At 44.7% G+C, this 9,614-nt stretch overlaps 1 long non-coding RNA gene across 1 annotated transcript; it reads right to left on the bottom strand.

Annotated features, from left to right (window-relative positions):
- Window positions 1-5,949: 5,949 nt before the first annotated feature.
- Window positions 5,950-8,194, bottom strand: LOC308610891. Its single transcript, XR_014014695.1, has 3 exons — window positions 7,800-8,194; window positions 6,500-6,569; window positions 5,950-6,408 (listed from the first exon to the last, which is right to left on the bottom strand). It is a non-coding gene; the product is annotated as an uncharacterized lncRNA (long non-coding RNA).
- Window positions 8,195-9,614: the final 1,420 nt, after the last annotated feature.

Below are 9,614 nucleotides of genomic sequence, written 5' to 3'. Positions count from 1 at the left end.
ATGAGATCAGCCCATATACAGCGAGTCAGCATGGCCTTGGCACCTGGGAACTGAGGCTTATTATTGAAGGAGCTTCAGCATTGGCGTCCCAGGAAGGAAGACATTTCATCTTCACTTTTAACATGGACATTTTTTACTTCTGGTCAATGCACTCTTCTCTTTAATAATTAAAGCAGAAGCACAATGTATGTTTGATAGGCCACACGCAGGCTGTTCTAGTGTGCGTAACACTCAAGTTAACTCCTGTATAAACCAGACGACCTCTCCATACCTCAATATGTGAAAATATCTTTTATCAAAATCCTGGGTCTGGGTGGGGTCTTCAGCTTTTTCTGCTTTCTTTCTACCCGGAAGCTCCTCTGCTGGTTTCGATGGTGACTAGCAATTACTACCCTGTCACCTGTGAGAGTTTGCACACCTGGACCACCACCTATTTCAGACACGATGCGTGCTCCACCTAGCCCGTGGAGGGGTCCCTGCTACTGCCAACTGTGGAGCAGTCTAGCTCCCAAATCCCCTTCATCACTGCTTTCCTCCCGTCACAATTCTGTTTCTCTGGAAGGGAATGTTAAGATGGATTTTGGCAAGCAGGGTGCCAATTAGGTGTCAACCTCTGAGACACGGCAGAGAGGGAGCAGGTTTGGCCTGATGGCACAGCTGAGCAGGTGTCCGGCCCCGAGGAAGCCTTGGCTCAGCCCATGGGGGCTCTGAAGCATATGTGGTCATCACAGGTGTTGTAAGTGCCCCTCTGCACTTGACCATTGGCTGTGGCAGCCCTCAGAGGGACCCATGCATGGGTGAGGCTGCCTGAGGGGATCTTGGCTGGAAGTTGCCTGTTGATGGCACTCCAGCAGCTGGGCAGTGAGTGTTTTCTGGGCCAGAGATGTGGGTGGCACATCTGTGTGCACCCTGAGTGGTGCCCCATATTTTAGAGATGAGTAAGTGGGGAACATGTTAGAGATATTTGTCTTGTCATCTTCACCCTGCTGCACCACCTAACATGCTACACTACCTGATTTTGGTGGTAAACAGTCATGATGATTAAATTTCTTTAACTTCATTTTGAATTATTACTGTAAAATAGATTGTTTCCTAATATTTACTACATATTCTGGTAGCAAAGTCTCACTATCATCAGTAAAATTAGTTTACATTCATTGTGAGTTGCTACCCTGGAGGCTATTGAAATCATGAGGATTCTATTTGCTCACACTGTATAATCTAAGTAGATACACTCTGTTGATGCAGGCACACAGAGGGGCAGATCTGGGGGCATATATTAAACAAATGTGACATTAAACACACTTTAGGTAAAGGCATATGGGGCCTTGGGCCAAATACCACTAAGGGATGGAGGACTTCAAGTCCCCTCTCCACAGAAGGATCAAAAATATCCTGAAGATACTATACAATGAAAGCCTGTTCTTTAGTTTGTCATAATTCCATCACTGTGCAGGTCTTGGTGAGTCATTTGCTGTTGTTGCTTTTGTTGTTGTTGTTTTGGTTCTCCTTGCAACCTACTGGTGCCACTTGAGAAAAAAATTTCAGCTGGAGGAATTTTTCCCCAATCCCCCATCCCCAGAGGACAAGTGGGTGCATCCGGAAACATTTTGGGTTGTCACGCCTGAGTAGATGCTACTGCGTAGAGGCCAGGGGTGCTGTTCAACATCCCAGAACTCACAGGACAGCTCCCACAGAGAAAAATTATCCGGCTCAGAATGTCTTTAATCCCCAGGTTGGGAAATCTTGCCCTAGAGCAAGAACAAAGGGCTTAAACATCACACAATGTGAATTCTGCACTTTTTGAGCAGAGTGTTGGGCTAAAACCTTTATACAAAAAGTGAATACACTTGTTGAGGTTAGTGGCACTGTGACAACTCTTGTTGAAAGTCACCCCCACGTGATACTGTACCTCTCATGAGCTTTCAGTGTAGTTGAGCTTTAACAGCCTGACACAAGCCTGGAACACCTTTGGTCCTTCCCACCTGGTCTATGCAAACCTCTAGGAGGAGAAGCTAAAAGGGTCATATTATCAGGGGGGAAAGAACATGCAGATGAAACAAGCTGTGAGACCTTTAGTGCCCACCACAGGCAATGAGGTCTCTGGAACTCAGCCGCAGTCACAAGCTGTGTGAATGAGCTTAGGAGTAGATGCTTGTGCAGTTTAGCCTCCTTGTCCCCAGTAAATGTTCATGCAATGCCTGCTACATGCCAGACACGGAAATGTCACAGACCAGTCTCAAGTAGCACGGCTGTAAGCCTGGACACTCAGGACGTGGTATAGGTGCTGTGGGAGACACCAGAAGCAGCCTCAGTTGAGGAGAGCACAGAGCACAGACTAGTCACTGCAGAGGTTCTAATTTGTAAACCTTGCAGCTACAAGTGTCCTGCTCATGTGTGAAGCCAAAGAAGTGCCTGATGAATGGCTGAGATCCTTACACTGAGTTTACCAAGAAAAGTTGGCGTCTGGGGGGCTGAGAGACCAGCCCCGTGGGGACGTGATAGAGCTGCCGCCGCAGCTGCCTGCATAACGTCTCAACTGCCTGGTCTCACCACCCACACTGGGCCGGTTTCCTCACCTCACCTCTCACTGTCATCTGTTTGGCTGAACGAAAACACGTCTCTATTTGACTTTTCTCTGGCATTTCTCATTTGTCTGGATGGTTAAACAATAACATTTTAAAAGTAGTCGGACAATTTTGACCATTTTAGGTATTTTGCAGGTGTTTCTACCTTTAGTCCTTGTTGACTCTGCCATCTGGAACACAATGACAGCTAATAAATTTCCCAGTGACCAATCTTTGCAAATCTGAGTAGAAGTTAGAAACCTCTAAAGCTGCAGTAAATTGAGTAAATATGAGAATAGGCTCAATGAAGTTCTGAATATATTTAGTCATGCCAATCTTACCAGGGGAGTTTTCTTCTTATTGTATGTTTGGGCTATATCTTAAACCAACGCAGCCTATTGTAGCCTATTCAAAATTCACTGTATACCTGGTATTAACCATTAAAGAAAAAAATACATTTAAAAATCAAATGGAGCAACTATGGTTCAGGCTTTCGAAATGGACCGGGTGACTACTATAGACAGGGTTTCAAACGCATTCTTTTATTAGTGAAAACTTGAGTTTTCTGACCTGTATTATTAGCGAACACAAGTTCATGTGCCTGATGCAGAGTGAGACCAAGGTTTATTGCAGAGCCGTGCAAAGAGAATGGGAGGTTCATGTTCAAAAAGCCCCAAACTCCCTGAAGGTTTCAGCAAAGCATGTTTAAGGGCAAGCTTAAGGAGGGGTGAGGTTGGTTGTTGGCGCAGGAATCCTTTGTCCACAAAGGTCAGGTCACGATGTTCCTGCAAACCTCCCAACAAAAGAAATATTATTCTCTGTTCTGCAACTTTTTATCTCTATATGAATGGGCAAGTGTTATACTCTTAAAGGTCATAGCATTAAGAATGGGCTATCCTGTATATTTCAGGCTATAGGCAACATTTTTAACTTGAAATAAAAACAATAGGATATATAGGTTAAAGTATTTTAAAAAACCAGATCTAATATGAAGTCAGATTTTTCTTCCCTGTTACAGTATCAGGCTCAAGGACACCAACAGCCATTCTCAAAACAGTATCTGCTGGCAGCTGCCACCTGCAACTTACGGTCTACAGGTCTCCCCTTGTAACTATGTAACTATTTCAAACATCAACCAATCCTTGCTTAATAGGCACCCTTACCTCTTGCCCGCTCCAATTATAATTGGTTTCTTAAATTTTTATTTTATATTGGTGTATAGTTGATTCACAATGTTGTATTCGTTTCAGATGGACAGCAACGTGATTCTGTTATACATATACATGTATCTATTTTTTTCAAATATCTTTCCCCTTTAGCTTATTACAGAATATTGACCAGAGTTCCCTGTGCTATACAGTAGGTCCTTGTTGCTGATCTTTTTAAAATATAGCAGTGTGTATGTGTCTCTCCCAATTTCCCAATCTATACCCCCCAATCATTCCCCTCTGGTAACCATAAGTTCATTTTCTAAGTCTGTGAGTCTGTTTCTGTTTTGTAAATAAGTTTATGTCTATCATTTTTGTAGATTCTGCATACAAGTGATATCATATGATATTTGTCTTTCTCTGACTTAACTTTACTTAATATGATAATCTCCAGTTCCATCCATGTTGCTGCAAATTCATTATTTTATTCTTTTTAATGGCTGAGTAATATTCCATTATATATATATATAATATCTTCCTTATGATATATATATATCATATATATGATATATATCCCTATGATGTATATATATGTGTGTGTATATATATATATATATATCATATCTTCCTTATCCATTCATCTGTCTATGGAAATTTAGGTTGCTTTCATGTGTTGGCTATTGCAAACGGCACTGCAATGAAAATTGGAGTGCATGTATCCTTTCAAACCATGTTTTCCTCTGGATATACACCTAGGAGTGGGATGGCTGAATGATATAGTAGCTCTGTTTTTAGTTTTTAAAGGAACCTCCATAGTGTTGTGCATAGTGGCTGTACCAATTTACATTCCCACCAACAGTGTAGGAGGGTTCCCTGTTCTCCACACCGTCTCCAGTATTTACTGTTGGCACATTTTTTGATGCTGGCCATTCTGACTGGTGTGAGGTGATGGCCTATTGCACATTTGATTTGCATTTTGCTAATGATTAGCCATGTTGAACATCTTTTCATGTGCCTCTTTGCCATCTGTATGTCTTCTTTGGAGAAATGTCTATTTAAGTTCTGCCCATCTTTTCATTAGGTTGTTTGGTTTTTTTGGTATTGAGTTGCATGAGCTGTTTATAAATTTTGGAGGCTAATCCCTAGTCAGTTGCATCATTTGCAAATATTTTCTCCCATTCTGTGGGTTGTCTTTTCATTTTGTTTATAGTTTCCTTTGCTGTGCAAAAGCTTTTCTGTTTAATTAGTTCCCTTTTCTTTATTTTTGGTTTGATTTCCATTATACTAGGAGATGGTTAGTAAAAGATATTGCTTTGATTTATGTCAAAGAGTGTTCTGTCTATATTTTCCTCTAAGAGTTTTATAGTATCCAGTCTTACATTTAGGTCTTTAATCCATTTTTTGTTTATTTTTGTGTATGGTTTTAGAGAAGGTTTTAATTTCATAGTTTTTTACATGTAGCTATCCAGCTTTCCCAGCACCAATTTCTTGAAGAGACTGTCTTTCCTTCATCATATAGTCTTGCCTCCTTTGTCATAGGTTAATTGACCATAGGTGGGTGGGTTTATTTCTGGGCTTTCTATCCTGTTCCACTGGTCTATATTTCTGTTTATGTGCCAGTACCATACTGTTTTAATGACTGTAGCTTTGTAGTATAGAGTGAAGTCAGGGAGCCTGATTCCTCCAGCTCGGTTTTTCTTTCTCAAGATTGCTTTGGCTATTCAGGGCCTTTTCTGTTTCCATAAAACAATTAAGATTTTTTGTTCTAGTTCTGTGAAAAATGCCATTGATAACTTGATAGGGATTGTATCGAAGCTGTAGGTTGCCTTGGGTAGTATAGTCATTTTAACAATGTTGATTCTTCCAATCCAGGAACATGGTGTGTCTTTCCATCTGTTTGTGTCACCTTCAATTTATTTCATCAGTGTCTTATTAGAGTTTTTGGAGTACAGGACGTTTGTCTTCTTAGGTAGGTTTATTCCTAGAAAATCCTAAAGACACTACGAGAAAACTACTAGACCTCATCAATGAATTCTGTGAAGTTGCAGGATACAACACTGGAACCCAGAAACCCGTTTCATTGCTATACACTAATCATGAACGGTCGGAAGGGAGTGAAAGGGACAGGTCCATTTACCATCACATCAGAACACACAGACACACATATAATTCGTGACAACCAACTTACGTCATGGTCAGCTTTTTGCCTTGATAAACCTCCCCAAACTTGTAGTCTGGCTGGACACAGTTCAGGTCCTTCTAGAATCTGTCTCTCCTGAGCTATAGACCTCAATTTGGCTCACATAAGATTCTTTTCTATTCCTAGCATAGATTGATCTAGTGATTATTTATATTGACAACACAGTTAAAGAGTTTCTTTGTAACAGTTCAGAACATAATGAACAACTAAAATATGAGTTACAGATACTAAAGCCCACTTTCATTTAGTGCACGGAGGCTGCTACAAGGGCAGGGGACAGGGACGTGCTCTGGGCCCAGCAAGAAAGGCCTCCTCCCAGGCGCTCCAAAGCCCACTCTTCTGCCCCTGGGGGGTGTGGGGGTGGGGACAGCAGCTCAAGCATCATGGAGACCCTGGGGACATGACGATGTGTTGGGAGGTGCCCGGACGTGCACTCATCAGAGATGAATTCTTTCGATGACACTCCAAGCCCTGGAACTGCCAACCTGAGGTCCTGTTTTTATGGAGCAAAGGCTCATGTGACTGAGGTGAAGAAAGCTCAACTCTGACAGCAGGTGTGTTAATCAAAGTAAGGGTTTATTTACAGATCTCCAAGCAAGGGAGTGGGAGAAAAGCCACAGACACACTCCAATTGGGCCGTTGAGTTCGGGGCTTCTTTAAAGGGAAGGACAAAGAGGCTGCCATTAATCGTCATCATTTGACATTTCTGTGACTCTTTTTTTTTCCTTTTTTACCAAATCGAAGTATAGTTGAATTATTGATACAATATTGTGTTACTTTCTGGTGTATAGCAAAGTGATTCAGTTATATATATACATACTTTTTTGGATTATTTTCCATTATAGGTTATTACAAGACATTGAATAGAGTTTCCTGGGCTATGCAGTAAATCGAGGTTAGTTACCTATTTTACGAACAGAATTGTATAACTGTTAATCCCATACTATATGTGACATTTGTTCATCATAGCTTCAGAAGTCAGGCTGTCTCTGGTTTATGATTCCCAGGCCAGGTGGTCCCCGCCTCAGGGGTCTTTGAGCTCATCCTGCCCTGGAGAAACCACCTGCATCTGGAGAGAACGGTGACATCTACAACAGCACCTGGTCCATTGATGACGTTAACAAGGGTAGTCTAGGCACCTGACTCTGCTTGACGAGCGTTCCATTAGCACAGCATTGAGGTCAGAGGTGACAAAGAAAAGGGAGAAAGTTTTGGATACAGAGGTCATCTGTAAACTCAGTGAGGGAACTCAGTTTTAGGGGGACTTGGATTCACCGTGCAGGACGTGGGAGGACAGCACCTCACTCCTGGTGCCCAGCCCCATCAGCTCCTGGACGGACCCCCGCCCCTGAAGAGGCCCCTCTGGGGGAAGGAGAAGCTGCTGGGACATCGGCCCCAGAGCCCCTCTCCTCCGGCCCATCTCAGGGCTCCGACTTCCCGGAGGATCGGAGGCGGAGGCCCAGGGGGCAGCGAGTGGCCAGCGGGAGGAAGAGGCGCCCAGTGCAGCAGCGGCCCGAGTGCAGGAAGCCGGGGCGGTTCTGATCCCGTGGGGAACGAGCCTGGGGCCGGAAGGCCTTCGGCGAGGAGCGCGGTGCCCCCCGCCGGCCGGCTCCCCACCTCTGCCGCCCTCCCTGTGGGCGGAGGCCTCCGCGCGGCTCCGGACAGGGAGGCGGGCCCTCCTTGCCCGCCGCTCCTCCAGCTCCCGGCCGGGCCCCTGCAGCGGAGCTCCCTGTACCTGCAGTCCTTGCCCCGCCCGGAAGCCCGGGGCGCGGCGCAGAGAGGCCAAGGCCCGGGGCCCTGGGCTCCGCCCGCACCGAGGGGCTCCTCCCAGACCCGCCCGCCCAGCTGCAGGAAGAGCCGGTGGATCCACAGCCGCCTCCTCACCAGAGAAGAGGTTCTCATCTTGTCGCAGGAAGAATTCAGAGACAACAGGGAGAAGGAGAAGACACAGCGAGGACTTCTGGGGCGCAGGGGGCCGACGGGGGTGAGCAGCGGCGCTGAGCTGCTTGGACAGGCTGCTTCCAAGGGGCGTGAAAACGAAGGGGCGGAGTCTTCATTGGGGAGGGTGGGGGCGGGGTCGCACTTCCTGGTTTTCACCCCAGCTCCACCTTTCCGAGGGGAGGGGGGAGTTTCCTCCTTATTTAGCCTCGCCGCGAAGTGTCCCGGCCCCGGTGCATGACGGGAACTTCTCATCTGCAAGGCTAGTTTTACTGTAATGAGGGCTTAATGAGCAAAAGGTTACATTTAGAGGCCTTAGATTCCCGTTTTCCCACCTTCCTTTGCCTCCAGCACACTTGTCACCCCAAAATGTATGGTTTTCTGTCCGTCCAGAAGTTCCCGCTTTTCTATGTCTGCCTACAGACCCCCGTTGTTTACAAGATGTATGGTTTCCTGCCATCTGGCCCCACCCCCTTTCTCTGCTCACATGCAGCTGTTTGCCTGCTGGAGCAGCCATAGGTGCCGTCCTTGGGTCTGGGCCGGTTTGGGGCAGGGGCGCTTAGACTTCTCACTCTGCTGGCTTCCAGACTGAGGCCAAAGAACTGGAGCGGGATGCGCTGGGCCCCTGTGTTGTCTGTCCTGAGCACGGGGCTGGCACTGGACAACAAGGCAGGAGCCAACTACACATGCCCAGGCAGGCCCCTTCTTTCATCCTTCATCTCTGCTGTGAAAGAGCCCAGATGCTGCCCCCAGCCTGTGCTGTAGGACCTGTAAGCTAAAAATGATTTTTATAGTTTCAAATCTTGAAAAAAAAATTAAATATTTTGCAACATTTGAGAATTATATAACATTCGCATTTTAGTGTCTATAAATAATGTTTCATTGGAACGCAGCTCTTTTGTTTACCTTTTATCTCTGTCTGCTTTCCTGCTACAATGGCAGACTTGACGGATAAAGCAGAGGTCATATGGCAAAGTTTAAGATGTTCACTCTCTGGCCCTTTAGAAAAGTGTGCCAGCTCCTTCTCTAGAAAAGTAGTATTTTCTTACCACTATATGCTGAGGGTTGCACTTAATAAGCAGGTAAACTTTTGGTGAGTTTTGCCCCTTGAAATAAACCTTGGGTGGCTGTAAAACTGATTACATTACCCTAAGGAACCTCATAATAAACCCAGCCACCAAATGTGCAATAATTACTAGGCTGAGAAGGCAATTCATGTGCTGACTTCTTTCAGCCAAGAAATCACCACAAATAAGCATAACTGGAATACAGCTCCCATCTGAATTAGCATCAACTGCAGAAACTGCCAAGTATTTCCAATCCTACGAATGGGGCAGAGTAAACCATACAACTAGTTTGACCTTTGGTTTAGAGACATCTCTTAACTATAGAACTGTTTGCCAAAGTTTATTGAACATGAAAATCAAAAAATAAAAATAATTTATTGATAGAAAACTATCACGATTTAATAAGTGCTATTTACACTTAGAGGAAAGAAAGCCATAAAAATGGTCACATTGATGACACAATTACTATATAATTTACATATGCTTATGAAAATTTTATAAAAGCAAAAATAAGTAATTAGAAACATACTATTTTTTTGTCATTAAATAAAAAGCATTTTTTTTTTTTTTTGAGGTAAGCGTGCCCCTTACTGTTGTGGCCTCTCCCATTGCGGAGCACAGGCTCCAGATGCGCAGGCTCAGCAGCCATGGCTCATAGGCCCAGCCGCTCCGCAGCATGTGGGATCCTCCCGGA

Source organism: Mesoplodon bidens (assembly GCF_964165515.1).
Source record: "Mesoplodon bidens genome assembly, contig: HAP1_SCAFFOLD_190, whole genome shotgun sequence".
Lineage (NCBI taxonomy): Eukaryota > Metazoa > Chordata > Mammalia > Artiodactyla > Ziphiidae > Mesoplodon > Mesoplodon bidens.
Note: the sequence above shows the minus strand (reverse complement) of the source record. Positions and strands in the feature narration are given on the sequence as shown.